Source organism: Vidua chalybeata, chromosome 3 (assembly GCF_026979565.1).
Source record: "Vidua chalybeata isolate OUT-0048 chromosome 3, bVidCha1 merged haplotype, whole genome shotgun sequence".
Lineage (NCBI taxonomy): Eukaryota > Metazoa > Chordata > Aves > Passeriformes > Viduidae > Vidua > Vidua chalybeata.
In genome coordinates, this window is record NC_071532.1 from 37,173,412 (window position 1) to 37,189,337 (window position 15,926).

Below are 15,926 nucleotides of genomic sequence, written 5' to 3' on the forward strand. Positions count from 1 at the left end.
GTCACTCAGAACAGTACTGGGAACTAGGTCAGCCCTTGAGGGCAATGCTGGTAACTTTTTGGATGGCCACATTTGCAAGATACCACTTCTGGCTGCCATACTTCAAGGTATCACTTTCTAAAAGCAAACTCTGTAATGTTCAGAATTGAGCACTCAGATCTATAATGCAAAGTTTATTCAAACACAAAGGGCAGCATCTTGAGTCAAAATCGTTCCCTGGAAACAGGTCCCATTCTTGCCACTTTTTAACTCTTTAGTAATCCACCCAGAGTTCTAAGTTACCATGAAACAGTCCCATGGCCAGCAGGCTCAGCACAAAAAAAATATATTTACAGGTCCCTTTTATCTGCCTTTTGCCAAATTCAAATGCAAATCCAGCCCGTGGCCCTTCTCTGGCTAACCCTGCTATGCATGCACGTTTCAATTACCTCAAATTTGTAATTCATCCAGAAGTAGCAGAGAGTAAATCAAAATAAAGGTGATCAACTTCAAGAGCAATGATTTCTCATTTAGATGGAAATGAAAGAGAACTCCTCCCCTTTATGCTAATTTAGCAAGGACAACTCCCCTCTCTCCCTCCCCCCAGTATTTTCCTATTACTCTGTTCCCAAATTATACCAATCAGCACGTAAGCCATTATCTTTTAATGCCTCCATTACTGCAAGCTCTCTCTGGGTCTCAAAAAAATCTTCCTTAATGGGAGAAATCAGATTGAAGAGGGTCCATTTTAAGCAGATTATGTGAGCAAAATTTTTGTTATAAAGTGTACCAAAAGTCAAAATCTCAAATATTAAAAGGTGTTCAAAAACTTTTGGGGAAAAAAAAAAAAAAAAAAAAAAAAAAAAGAAGAAGAAGGAAAGAAAAAAAAAAAAGAGGCAGATTTATAGGAGTGAGATGTTTTCTGTTTTAGATCCAGTTCCTACACTGAATCTTAAACTTGCAGCAGGAAGTAAAGATAGCATATATCCAAGCAAAAGATATGTGAAGCTTGTAATTGAAATTAATTATATATTATTTACATTTTCCATTTCCCCTTTAAAGCCAGACAGGTGGGAATGCTTTTGCTCTTAAGTTACAGAGTCAGGTTCAAGCTCCGTAAATCCATTCCAGTCAAACATTAGGCTTTCAGTGCACTCCCCCAGCCAGCTTTGTCCTCAAACATTCCTTCACGACCTTACCCTGCTTAAAATCAGCCCGGCCCCATCCCCCAGGTCAGCCTGGCTGCCTGCCCATCCACACATTTCTGTCTGCCTTTTGAGTGTTTTCAGAAGCCCATTAAATTGTGCATTGGCAGGCCAGACGCATTCAGCTCGCCCTAAGACCCAGAGAGGGAAGGTTATCGAATTCCCCCATCTCTGCCAGACACACAGCGCTGGAAGTTCTCGGCCCGGCGAGGAAGCCCTGCAGTTGCCTGTACAGAGTGAGATGTTAGAACTTGTAAACATGTCATCCAATACTGTAACAGGCCCGTGGGGCACAGACAGGCACACAAGTGCAAGGGCGCAGGGATTGAGATCTGGCCCTCCGTGGAGCTGCCTTAATGCACCTTCTGGGTTTGTCTTTTGTTTAAACAGCACAGTTGGAATTAGCTCCAAAAAGAGGCTGATGCCACTTTCTTAAACGAACCAGCCTTGACAATGTTCTGTGACCTTTGGTGGATCTTCTTGGCTGGGAGAGGAAAACAGGGCGTGACACTCTTGCACCTTCTACTGGATAACAACAGAAAAGAGAGAGGAGTAGCTCAGCTGTACCGCAGCTGGAAGATTTAGAAAATGCTTATTGCAAACTTCTGCGTGTTTCCATCCTTAAGAAAGGTATTTACCTAAGCACCTTCCCCACTGCCTCGTTCTTGGCAACACTGGAAAGTGGCAACTGCTTGCGAGCAGAACTGTGCTCACCATTGACAAGTTGTATGGGACTGGCGGTGGCACCGCGTCACTCCGAGCACGCCATTAAACCAAGGCAGAAAAAGCGTCTGAACGGCGTTCGCTCACTGAAAAACAGTCTGAGGGAATGGGGGTTGCAACACGACCAGGAACACGGCAATCAAGAACAAAAATTAGGTTTAAAATACACACACACAAATCCGAACTACTCCGGACACGAGATAATGCAAACTAACCTTGCCAGAAATGAGCTGCAAAATACCTTCATTTTCTCATACAGTGAAACCCTGATAAAATCACAACTGTTAAGGTCATACAGTATATCAGGTGGAATCACAGTCTTTAGAACTCCATTATTAATGCACACAACCTCACAATCAAAGAGGACAAGAGCACAGTTCCCAGATGCCAATGATTTGATCCTATCTTTTTTGGCTGTTTACATTTAAATAATGTGGCCGTATAAATTTAAATAATAAGAACCACCAACAGATGGAATGCTGGGGAAAAAATGTGCCTTCCATGAGACCCTGAACATATACTACACGGTGCTTTACAATTTATTTGAGAGGAGCTCATATTAAAAAAAAAAAAAAAAAAAAAAAAAAAAAAAAAGAAAAGAAAAAAAATACTCATTTCTTCTGCCATTATGGAAATAAAAGGATTGGTGCTTTAGTTCGTTGCTAGCACTGCCAAAGAAACATGCAGTTCTCTAACCTCCAGTACAATGTACCCATAAGGTACCAAGCATCAAAGCATATTAAAAGATATTAACTGCATATTTGCTTATGAACAAGATAAAAAGCTGTAGGGCCTCCAGGTTCTCAAGCTGTGAGTGGAACAGCTTTGCAATTTGCCTGCAAAACTGCATTTTGATCTTAATGAATATAAAATGGCTGCCATTAAAAGTAAAACAGATTATTTCAGGTCTTTTAGGGCCCATAGCTCTTTGACGGTCTTGGAGGGGCACTATGATCTTTCATTAAAATCTCACAGCAGGACTCCCTCACCAGCAAATCAAGCCTTGCAGTCGAGGAGATTGGCTACATTTAAAAGTAATTTTCAGAAATCTACACAGATTTTCAATTTGGTAATGAAAGCCATAAGAGAATGCAGGCAGCATTTTGTTGAATATTGTTCCTAATCCAGTGCTCACATTCGTTAGAAATTAAACTGCCCCGTAACTACCAGGCTGATGGCAGCCTGCCATTCCCGCTCCACTGTAAACTCCGCTTGTTAATGAGGAGCATGTGCTAATTGTTGTCAGCATCCCTGTCATCCATCCCTTCCCTAACAACATATTTTACCTGCTGAAAGGTGTTACCTCTTGCACTGTCAGCATCCCGTTTGAGAGAACAAATCTCAGAACGGGAGGAGAAAAGGTTCGGCGTCATTTTGCATGGCATGGAACTAAAAGGATGTGTTTTCATAGTGATATCCAGACCCTCCTGGCACTTCATCCTGCAGTTGCTACTCCTACATTAACACATCAAGGTAAGACAAAGAAAGATGTCGCACGCTTTAATGGCAAAGGGAATAACAGAGGCAATTTCTCTGTGTTGTGACGCCAAGCAAGGGATGCAGTTCCCAGTAAAGGGAAGTTGAAAGGTTTGAAAAGTTAGTGATCATATCTCTCATTATTACAAACAATGTAAGGGGAGGGGGGGGGGGGGGATTAGAACAAAACCTGAGCTGGAGCTGCGATGAAGCTGGATTTGGACACAAAGATTGACTCCAAGTTAGTCAGAGCTGATGACTGTGCTGCCCTCAGGTGGAAGGTCCTGTCGGGAGGGGGAGGCCTCCTCTTGCAATGTAAACCCAGAAGAAATAAGAATAATAATCATAAAAAAGAGTAAAACTCAACCTTAGTAGCTGCAACAAACCAAGACGCTCAGAAGTGTGAGCAAGAAGGGTTATAACACATGAATTCTCAAATAAACCAAACATGAATTCAATTATGGCAGAAGAGAACAATTTTAATCTCCTGAATTGTAAATTGGGTTTGTTTCCAGTCCATATTTGAAATGTGAGGTTGATGCTTGGCTTTTCATTTTATTTTCTTAGCTGGGGGGATTCTGACAGGAAATACTGCCTTGAAATAAGTCGCAGCTGATTGAAGAGCTCCACCACACCAACCAACCACACCAACCCGTGTGACTGACAGTCCTCCTCTGAAGCACATTTGGTATCACTGCATCAGGCAGATCTCGTTGTTCCAGTGCCATGAACCACAATACCCAATACTGCTGCACATTTAAAATTATTCAGATCAGTTCTGTACATGTACACAAGGCCTTCTAAAGCAAACAAATTTCTTCCAGCGTGCAGGAGCAATCTGGAAGGAGTGATGTTACAGGGGGTTCTGGCTGGCAGCAGACAGCCTGGGGAACTTGCTTTGTGTGCTCATTCATGAGAGGGCTTAAGGGGTGCATAAAGCACCCACAGCATCTCTGAGGTAACATGAGCCTTCTTTCCTCCAGGGTAGCCTGATCAGGGTCACAGCATTCCTCAGATTCCTCCACAAGGAGTCCAAAGCACATCAGCACCTTTGGTTTCAGAACATGTATGAATGATGGACCACCACTTGAAATGACTGGAAAGACTAAACATGAGGGATCAGTCCTATCTGATGGAATTGGAAACGGTAACATTTTTTTGGTCAGTTTCTTGCTTTCTTTCAAAATTTTTTTGTTCCAAGTTAGTTAGAACACCTTTATGTGTAATATTAGAAACTTCTTACCAGCTTTAGGTTTTACCATGTTTTGAGCACAGTTAAATTTTTCCAAAGCAAAAGACAGCAACATGGACATGCTGCAGGTTTGATCTCCTGTTTTTTCACTTAGCTGAATTCTGTGTTTCCTAGTTCCTCCTGCCACACACCAGAACACCCCCTGTGACAGCAGAATCCTCCTGACACCTGATGTTTCCTCACTGTAAATACCACGGGCTGAGAGATGGGACATCAACTCCACCTAATCCAGATCAGCTCATGGAGCAGCAAATCAACTCCTTTTCCTTTCTGCAGCTGCTCAGGATCCATAGCCATCCCAGCCATCTCCAAAGGGTATTTATAAGGTTACACTGCAGCAGGTGGCTTCCCATTAAATAGCTTTAAACTACTCCTGAGCTGGTTCCAGAAGTACAACCCAGAGTAGGATAAACGCTGATGGACCAATATCTTTGCCAACTTTACCCAGCTGGGTCTGGCACTGCCCATTATCAGTCTTAAAAACAATGTTTCAACAAAGGAAGAGTCACATAAATAAAATTTTATACGTGTACCTTCTAAATAAATGCCTTAAAAAAAAAAAATCAGTACTCTAAAAAATAGCCTTTTTTTTTTTCTCCTTACAATGAAAGGAAATGGACTTAACTATATCTTTGCAATTTTTGTTTTCTTTCATAGAAAACATACTCTAATTAGTATTTGTCATAGACAGTGATTCATTTTGGGAGACCTAGAAGTGACTCCTTCTGCCATTTTTACATAAATTCAAATAAAAAAAGAAGTGATTTTTTGAACATCTGTGTCACATTCTGAAATAATTTAGTATAGGAAATATATAAAATATTATCTTACCATAATAAAGCAAATGCATTAATTAACATTCTACTGTATCTTCTTAAGCACAAAAGCTGTTAGTTTAAATGCAGACTACATTCTAGAAATAACTGAGTTGTTTGGGTCTTTCCACCCTCTATCTGTTCTCTAATCCCTCTTGCAGGAGCTTTCCTTTCACACATTTTGCATCCAGATGTTACTGCTGGTGGTGGCACTGCTGAAGTAGCCCAGGACTTTGAATGCTGTTTCACAGTCCTGAGGAAACAGGCCCTCCTGAAGAATTAGCTGTCCTAAGTAGAGTAACTGGTAAAGAGGGAGGGGGAGAAAACAGGAACAGGGGCAGAGGGAATGAGGAGTGGAAAGTCACATAAACTTCTAAATAAGAGTCCCACATGGGGAGAATTTGAACAACACAGGAGGAGACTAGAGCTAATGAAGCTGGGGTGCAGCAGTGCCTAATCAAACTCAGATTTTATAAACACCACATTCCCATTCCTTCTTCCACACCCTTCACAGTGATCTTGATTGAGGTTTTCTCAACAACTCCATCCAGAAGGAAAACAGCACAAATTAAAAAATGAGCCAAGTGTCACACGCAGGATGGAAACTTGATCCCAGTGAAGAGCATGGCCAAAAACTGACTTCAACAGGGACAGAATTTTTTACCTTAGCACTTGACAAAAGAGATATGAGGAGAATATAATATCAAATATCATCGAGACAGAAAATGTCTTGGAGCTGAGAAAGACTGCAAAATAAGCAATTGGTTCTCATCTCACCAGAAATGGCCCAAATCTGTCCTGTATTTTTTACTCTGTGACAAAAAAAGAAGTTCCAAGTTCACTGTCTTGCTGTATAACAGTGGATATTAAACACAAAATCTGAAGATCTGTAGTTAAATCTGTTAGACCAACAAAATACACAAAATACTTCTTCTGTTTAATCTCTTGAGGGGACCTCAAAACCAGTCAGGTCCTCAGATTCCAGACCAAGACCGAGGTCCACAGCCTGCAGCAGGGCTTAAACTCACTCCCATTTCAAAACTGCTTTTTCTTCCTGCAGACAGCTTCTCTTTTTTCTCATCCTTATCTATTATTCACAAAAAGAATGATTTCTATAGAAGCTAATGCTTCTTTTCCCCAACTTTTTCTGATCAAGGTGACTTATAAACAGCTGCAATAAAAATGCTTCGTTTTTTTTTTTTCCTTCCATACAAGAGCATCCTCAATAATGTTTCAGAGAGAGCAGAGAGGCTAAAAGATCTGTGACATTCATAGATTTCACCCCTGAAGCCACAAAACCCACACTAGCAATTTCTTCATTTGACCAAAATGAATGGTCACCACAAAAACAAATGTAAGTTTGGTATCACTGATTTGGCTGAGACAGCTTAGGGGCTTGAACTTAATAGACTTCTTCTGACAGATTAGGATCTTCTGGTACATCTGCATCATCCTGTCACAGCACAGAGCCACGTCCAAACCACAGGCATGGCACTGCCCTTGATCCATAACCTCGGAATACAAAATCACCAGCTAAACAATGTAATGAGAATCCCAAGGAAATACTTTTGAAGACAGGATTCATTTTGCTTGGTGGTCTTTTATAGACAGAGAAAGGGGGGAAAAAAGACAATTAAGCATTAAGAATTGATTGATGCTTAAACAAAATGCCTAACAGTGAAAGCACATTTCTATATTCCAAAGGACCGGGCAGAGCCATCCCTAAGAAGGGATTAACTACTATCAGATGATATTACTACTGGATTAATGGTGTTTCGCATTCAGTATATTTATATTAAAAAAAAAAAAATCTCTTTTAAGGAGGATATAAGTGATTTGTATAAAACCCAAAAGCAAAAAAAAAAATTATTTTTAGAGCAGCATGATAGATAATATTCTCTTCATTTATACATCCTTAATTGCAGTAATTTTTCCTCCTGGTCTGGAATCAGGCCTTGCATTGCAAGTCAGTTGTTTTGAGAGCCCCAGAGCCTATGGAAATAGGAAAGCCATGTATGACTTCAGAACTGATGCTTTGTGTTCAAGTGGATATTTTAAGCTGTTCTTATTTTAGAAATCTGTTTTTGTAATAGATATTCTAAAGGTAGGTGATCATTTTACTTTATTGCTCGTCATTGCTGACTGAAATATTTTTGCTAGATGAAGGTAATTCCTGTGACTATATTACTTACCTAACCTGATTGGTCTATTGTATGTCAGATATTCACAGTGTGAGATTATGGATCCTCATTTGCAAAAAAGAAAGTGACATTGTTGTGTGCTCTGGCCTAATTATATAAAGCCCCTATAGATGTTATCCTAGTTTTCTTCCCTGCCTATATCATATCTACAGATGGTTACAGGAAAATTCCAATCATAACACAGAATTGTGCAGGTGACAAAATCCAGCAATAATCTCAAATGTCTGTGTTACAAGTGACAAAAAAGAATCTGCCTCAATCAGAGCCAAAACATTCAGGTGATTTTTTTTTAAAAAGAATGCAAGGAACAACCATATTCTTATTCACCATTAGTTGCTACCAAGAATTACATATTAGAGGAAATTATTTCTTGAGACATCCTCAGGATTATACGCCCTGGAGACGGAACACAGGTGTGTGCTCTATCACAAAGTCCTGTGTGCCTGAAGGAGACTTACTTCAATCCAAACCATAATAAATGCACACTAAATTCACTGTTACAAATATTTCCCATCATATCCATTATTTTTCTTACTTATGCTGCTACCCCGACCAGGAGCCAGGCTACCATAACTCAGGAATGCTGTTCTATCTTTTATCTGAATGCCATGAATTAAAAATGTGGTTCAGAAGAAATAATTACAACTATCAAAACCCAAAAACTCAGACTTCCTTGTATTCCGTGCCAGGCTGCATCCACACACAACATGGATAAAACAGGGTGATGGAGGATGCATTTACCAACTTCACTGTGCTATTTCACAGCCCAGATTCTGCAGCAATTTAGTCTCCAAATACCTACCTGCCCACCTACTGCAACACTTTTAATCTCAATCCCTAGCAGGTAGGACTTTAAATAAGAGTTTCTTCTAAAATATTTCCATCAGCATTATCTGTTATCAAAGAAAAAAAAAAAAGGAAGGGCAAAATAAGATTTCTTACAAAAGGCAATTAAGCAGTATAATATCATAGCAAGTGGAATGAACAATAAGAAGTTGCACTAAAATATAAGCCTTGTGCAGTAGAGGATTGGTATTTCAGGAGATTAACAATTATGATCACCAGTCCTCTTCTGTTTCTGTAATACTCTACACAATCTTTTTTAAATTACTTTATTAACCTTTCCTCCTAGCACAGAAGTGCCCGATTATAGATAATATTTCAAATCATCTTAAGTGTAGGTGTGTTTGATTTGCTCAGTAATTTGTCTACTTTATTACATTGACCAAGCACACCAGCTCCTTGACCAGTTTTATTTCAAGTCCAGTTAAGAACAGGGTGGGATCGTTTTGTGTGGGCACTCCCTTTGGGCCCCCAAGCACCTGGGATTTCACACGGGAGCTGGGAACTTGGACATGGAAATCCCACACTTCCAACATGCAGGAATCAGTCTGTGATGCCACCTAAGGCTCAGGGGCCTGCTCACCAAGGAAAGGTTTGGTGCACGTGCCAAAGAAGTTTGTTCACTCACTGCACTGCAGACCACAGACACTTTAGCACAGCCATGCAAATTTGCCTTTCTAAACCTAAAAGGGTGTAAAAATCCCTATATATATATATTTGTCAATGCATGCTCTTGGCTGATAATTCATTCCTAACGTTTCACACAAGGCATTATTTCAATTTGGAGCTGAGGTATTAGCCTATTACCAGCTCCACTCCTCTCTGCAGCCTCACGCTAAACATAAGGTGATCACAGGGAAATATGCATTTCTTACAATGCAGGCCTGGAGAAAACAAGCCAGCACAAAAATAAAAAAATGCAATGAAAAAGTTTTCCTGCTCTAACTTTGCAGCTTTGGAGGAAAGGAAAATAATATTTACATTTTTGTAAAGATGAAAATGCAATGAGATGAAACGCCGTACACAGTTTATTCCTGAGGGCCACCACTAGGATAAAAGCATAAAGCCTGGGGACTTTGTTTACTGTCCACAATCAACAAATCCTGAAATCTCCATATGCAGCAGGTTTCTAAAGCTCTGTTAGTAATACTGTATATTGCTGGTCAACTCAGTCACCCATAGAATTACAGTGTAGGGTATGGATGCCAGTATTTTAGACCCAAACCGAGCATAAAAAACACAAAGTAAAATTCAGTGTCAGCACAAAGTTGACAGCGAATGATTATAACAGCTTCGAAGCTTGAAAAAGAGTGTAAATAACTAGGATCCCCCGCGGGCTCACTCAGCCTGCATACATAACAACTGTGATGGACAGCCACTGTGGTAAAGTACAGCAAAAAAAAGTCACTCGGCAAAGATGCAAAAATTTCCCCTGCAACGAGCCTTAACTGTCACCTTTCTGACTAAATCAGCTACTTTTATAGAGAAAAAGTATCTATATTCTAAGGGGCACATTTGCAGTGCAGGCTGCTGCTGGAACAGGTAAACCATTAATATATTTTTCAGGACTAATAAGCCCCAAGAATTTTTATTTCTTTAAAACAAATGATTACAAGCTACATCTTATGAAGTCCTTTCTATAAATTAACCCCAGTGTAGAGACAACTCAGACCACCAAGCTAAAGAATTTCAAACAAGGCATGTTTCTGAACCTAGGGATGAAAATACTCTCAGAAAAATTAGGATGCTTTTTCCTGGGGACTTTTTTACTCCTAGAAGTATCCGTGCACAAGGCAAATATGCACATGTGGTAATGGCTTTAAAGTGCTGGCAAATTGCAAGTGGGTAGAAGCAGTGGGTGCTCAGGCTCTGTCAGACCTGTGACAGCACTGTGATTATGTGATCCCTGCACTGTCCCTGCCTGTGGGCTGGGGGCAAGACAGAGAGGAATGCCCAGCCAACACCAGCATATGCCTGCAAATTACTGCATTTTTTAAAAAATCAATTAGCAAGCCAATTACTTAATTAACTAGCTCTTTTCTCCCCCTCCATTATTTATTCAATGAAAGCTTTCAATTTTATAACTTAAACAGTGCTAAAACTTTCTCCTTAACCCATTTTTGATTATATTTGTCTAAACTCAGTAGATGCCTTGAAATACCAGCCTTTGGTCACTGGACTATTTGTTCTGAGAGCTTGATTTTAATTTGAGCTAAACAGGAGCTCACAAATATGACAGAGCAGAGACATTTGTGATGATCAGGCAGTGTCTAACTGAGGAAAAACAAGCACATCTAACAAAAAGAAAAGAAAAATTATCTCATTCAATAGTATAAAATCCTAACTGAAGTTCATGGTGAATTATGGAAAAAGAAAACTTCTCATCCTGCAAGTCACTAAATGCTCTCTTCCTTCAACAAGCACAAAGAGATGAGCGTTCAACACTTTGTAGGTTGTGCTCATCAATTTGGTGAAATTATATTTTTATAATTTTATCAAGTGAGAGTCACTATTAGGTGTCTGAAAATCCTGAGCATTTCCAAATCTGGCTCTCAGCAAAGGGCTCACTTCCATCCAGAGTTGTTCAATCTTTATGTTTTGGTGGTGGGTTTTTATCACTGTTCATTCAGAGGTTTCCAATTATTTTTCCTCACTTGGAAGCATAGGGATATTCAAAGGCCATTTTGGAAAGTCAGCACAGACACAAGTATTTGGTTTAGGCCACCTAATTTTCTTTGTGTGTGTGTAAAATGTGTCATGTATTCAAGATGCTCCTCAAAAAATTAATTTGAGTCCAAGAATGGTGGGACAGGTTAATGGTGTACAAATTTCTGCAGAGTTGTCCTGTGCAGGGAAATACAGATCCTCCCATGACCATTGGCTTGGCTGAAATAGCATGAGGAGGTGGCATCCAGAGCTGTTTGTGGGCTGTCAAACACACATTTGCTTTCAACTCAGTGACAAGGGACAAGCTCAGAGAGCCTTAAGTAGTCCTCTGCACCTCAGCTTACTTGCATAGAAGTGGCAAAATAATTGCCAGCCTATTAAGTACAGCTTTTTAGCTGCTTTAGAAAGTAACCGGGTATATAAGATTAAGGATAGGGAAATTCTGCCCAATTTCACAATTTACATCTGACCTGGTAGCGTTGCTGCTTGACCAGAAGGAGCTGATTGTTCCTTCTACATTTTACCTTGACACCACACGCCAGCCTTAAGAAACTGGGAGGAAGCTCTGAGTGCATCTGCTTTGGAACCAGTCATATTAAACCCAACCACTTCCAGCAAGTAACCCCTGACTTGGGCCAGAAGCCTTTGCAAAACTTGAGAAAGAACAACAGGATATGATGGCAGCAGCAAAATTAATACTGTAGAGTTGTATTCACAGCAAAAGAATCACTCTGAAAAGTGAAATTCAAAACTGCCTTTTGCTGTCCCTCCCTAGGAGTGACCAGCAGAGCTGCAAGAAGAGCGTGCCACACCAAGGGAAGCTGCATTTGTCACCCCACGGAAAGCCAAGCAAAACAGGAAATATTATTCCATTGCGGAATTAGCATAACCCAGCACATCAGAATATTAAAATTTAACAAGGATTTCAAACCATCCTTGTAGCATCAGCAGAGAGCCATGTCACAGGGGTTTTTTATTGGTTCAGCAGGATAGGTATAATTGTATCAATATTTTAATGCTTGATGCATATTGTCTGTGATAAATCGCTCACATAAATAAAAAGCACCAATATTCAATTGCCAATGAAATAATCACACATTCTAGATCTTTATTATATCATGCATTATTTAATTACAATAATCAGAATCCTTTTGAAGGTAAAACAAGATTAAAAAGGTTTTGTTTTATTGGATCTATATATTTGATTTACACTTTATATGTTAGCTTTGCATTAAGAATTTATAAGGCATCAATTTAAATGGTGATATTACAAGAGTTTATTCCGTTTGTAATTAGTACAGTACTCTTAAAGTACTCTGGCTATGAGAGATAATATATCAGTATTTTAATGAGCTTTTTAAGTATAATTGATGTAACAATCGTTGAATTACACATTTCTACCTGAAGAATAATGAAGGAAACATTTTAATGAGAAATGTAATCATTATTAGCAAATGATCTACTAAACTGCCATTACTGACATTTAAAAGCTTAATAGCAGAAAACTGTATTTTTGGCTATCTGCATCACTGCAGATCATTATCAGCTCAGTTGCTCAGGCTTTCTTGGTATAACTTCTCTTAGATTTTTGTTGTTAAATTTAAGAAAAGCTCTTTTTTACGATTGTCAGTTTCCTCTGGTAACTGTGGGGCTTGACATGTATACAGATAATTTAAATAAATTAGCCCCTTTTCAGCCTTCAGCATTTTTTCAGTATAAAAGTCTCATTCTGGGGAGTATTCATGCTTGCATCAGCTTGATTTTGATGCATGCCTTGTAACCTCCCTGATGGCACCTCAGACATGGCCATCCTGCCAACGCGCCGACAGCATGGTGTGAGGCTACCACATTCTCTTTATTAAAACAAAACAAAAACAAAAGAAAAAACCACCCCAAAACCAAACCCAAAGCACACCAAAACCCCATTGATACATCAATATATTGATCAATTATTGCAGAATGGTACCAGACAGCACTGGTCCACCAGAGAAAGGCTTAATTTAAAGCAAAAGGAAATTGAGGCTCTACTCGGTTCTTTTCAAGTGGTGACTCAGTCTCTGAATAAAAATTGGGAGAGCAACACAAAAATAAACCAGCATCATTGGTATGAGGTTTGTCTCTCATGATTGCAGCTCCCACTGCCACCCACAAGGAAAAATTTCACTTTGTTCCATTCGGCTCTTAAAAATTCTCCTTCCCAGCCTCTACAGGGACAAGAGTCTAGAAAAGGGGCAAAAGAGGAGCTGGATATAAAGACAGCATTTCTTTTGCTAATAAAATTCTTTGCCAGCAATGATAGAGAGGTCTGAAAAAATCTACAACTGAATTCAAGTGAACACCACCATTTTCCTCAAAAAAATCCCCAGCTGAGCATGAAGATAGAAAAACATGGAATTAGCCTCTTATTCATAACACCACCCAAGGCAATTCAGGCTCATCTCTGGTACCTGCATGGCCTGATTACCTTTTTTGATACACTTCCTCCAATGTGTAGCAATACACCAGAAGTGCCTCTGCTCCTTCAGGATAAGAGGACTGGAAAAGATGGATAGGAAGGTATGAGCTCCCAAAAGGATGCTCTTCACCAGAAGCTGCCCACCCATATCAGGGTAGCACTGCTTTCACACATAAAAAAAAGCAAGAGGACCTGCAGCTCTTCACCGCAGGACACATTCTGATCCAGATGTGCATCCTGCAAGTGCCAACAAGGCTTTCTGATGAAGTTACTGAGCTTTGCTTTATTCCCTCTCTGTCCCAAAAAACAGCAGTCTCACTTGCAGGAAATTTCTTTCTTGTCAGAACCAGAAAAAGGAAGGAGGCCTTAAGGGAAAATTACAAGAAATTAATCCCCAGAGAATTCCCACTATAGGCTAATCCATAGGTGGATTACAGAGGACACAGCCAGGAACTGATTACCAGCAGCCTTGCACGGAGCTACTGGTGACCCTCTGGGATCCGCATTCCATCTCCAATCCCTGAGCATCCAGCACAATGGGAAACAGCCTTAGCACTCTTCTGCTCCTGCAGAATATTCCTGTACATCTCCACCTGGAGACAAAGCCTTTTAAGACTTCCCAGCATGGCTCTACCTGAGTCTTCTGAGCTTTCCAGGACAAAACTAACTCCTGTTATCATTAAGCAAGGGCTGTAGAGACCTTAATACATGGACTTACTGCACAAAAAGCCTTTGCAAAAGTAAAACATGTCTAGAAATTACACCAAATATACATATATATCTCCAGGCTCATAAATAAGACCCATTCTGAAAATCAGGTGCACTGCTCAGCTGTTGTGATGATTTAAGTGAGCTACCAGGGAATATCAGCAAAAGTGACACAGAAACCAGAAGTGGACAAAGGTGAGTAATAAACCCAAGAAAAAACCAAAAATATATCAAAGGCAGCTCCACTGATGTGTTTTCATTGCTTAGCAATGTAGTGCCATTCTCATCTGGTTAATTCCAATTCAGCCTTTCTTTGATATACTTTTTATAATTTTCAGTCTAATTATAATGAAAACAGTTTTTCATTGTAATTTTGCAATAAAAATGTTTCCTTGTTTCCCATTACCCAAGAACACAATGTTGCCCAGCTCCTGAGCATGCTTATGATGTGCATAGTGCATCTTCTCTTTCTTAGCATTTAATCTCTTCATAGTCTGCAGATGTCAAGAGGTTCAGATTAAGCTTGTTAAAGATCTGCTTCACTCTAACTCACTGATGATTATTTATTTAGCAGTTTTATGTAACCCTGTCATTGATAAGCACTCTATTAATTTGCCGAGGGACAAATCAACACCAGTTATTTTTCTACTGGCTATTAGATTCAGTGCTGCTGTTTGTTACAACCCACTTGCCAGTTAATTATAAATTATGGGTCCTCTTTGCCTATATTAATTGATATCTCCTCTGCCTTTGTAATACTAGACAAATAAATTGAAGGCAAGATTTATTAAGCAGCGCGTGTCTTACATCTCTTGATTAGTATTCTTTACTTTTTAAACATTTATACTTGTTTACACAGAACAGTGCATTAGAGAACAGATCCTTGGGGTGTTTTGGGGGAGACAGGAAGACTTATTTAACAGCTTCCCACAAATTAGATGGAAGTGACACATGGTTTAAGTTCGGCAATTTTTAAATGCTCCTTTTGATTTAATCAAGTCTTGGGTCACAGTGTCTCACTGTATAGAGGCAGCATACACATATTTTGCAGGAATTGTGGATGTGCAGGTATGTGAAGCATAATGCCAAAGTCCCTGGTTTCAGAGGAATGCCAAACAATCACACCACTCTGAACACAGCCACAGGAGCAAAACACGACGTCATTCCAGGGAGTTTGGTTTCACAGCAGCTCATTCCACCCTCCAACCTTTAAAGTTCACTGCTCTGTGTGATAAGGATGTGACACAGGCATGTGTTCATCAGGGTTATAAAAGATTTTACCCTCCTGCCACTTGACAGATGTCAGGAACCATTGATCCCAGAGATTACAATTACATTCCAAACCTAATTATGGCCAGTTTTTAATGCAATGAATAGCTTCATCGGCAGCACCTCAAGTGTTTTGCTACATACCATATTAGATAAATTCAAAGAAAGCACATTCCTGACCCTCTGGATAAATGCATCACTGTATTGACTGTTCACAAGCAATATCTCTCTCATTAATTAACTCTTACAATGCACTCATTAGTATGTGTGTATGTTTTCTACCAGGCAGAACATCTGTATCACCCTCTGGAGGCCAGCTCACAAAGACTAACA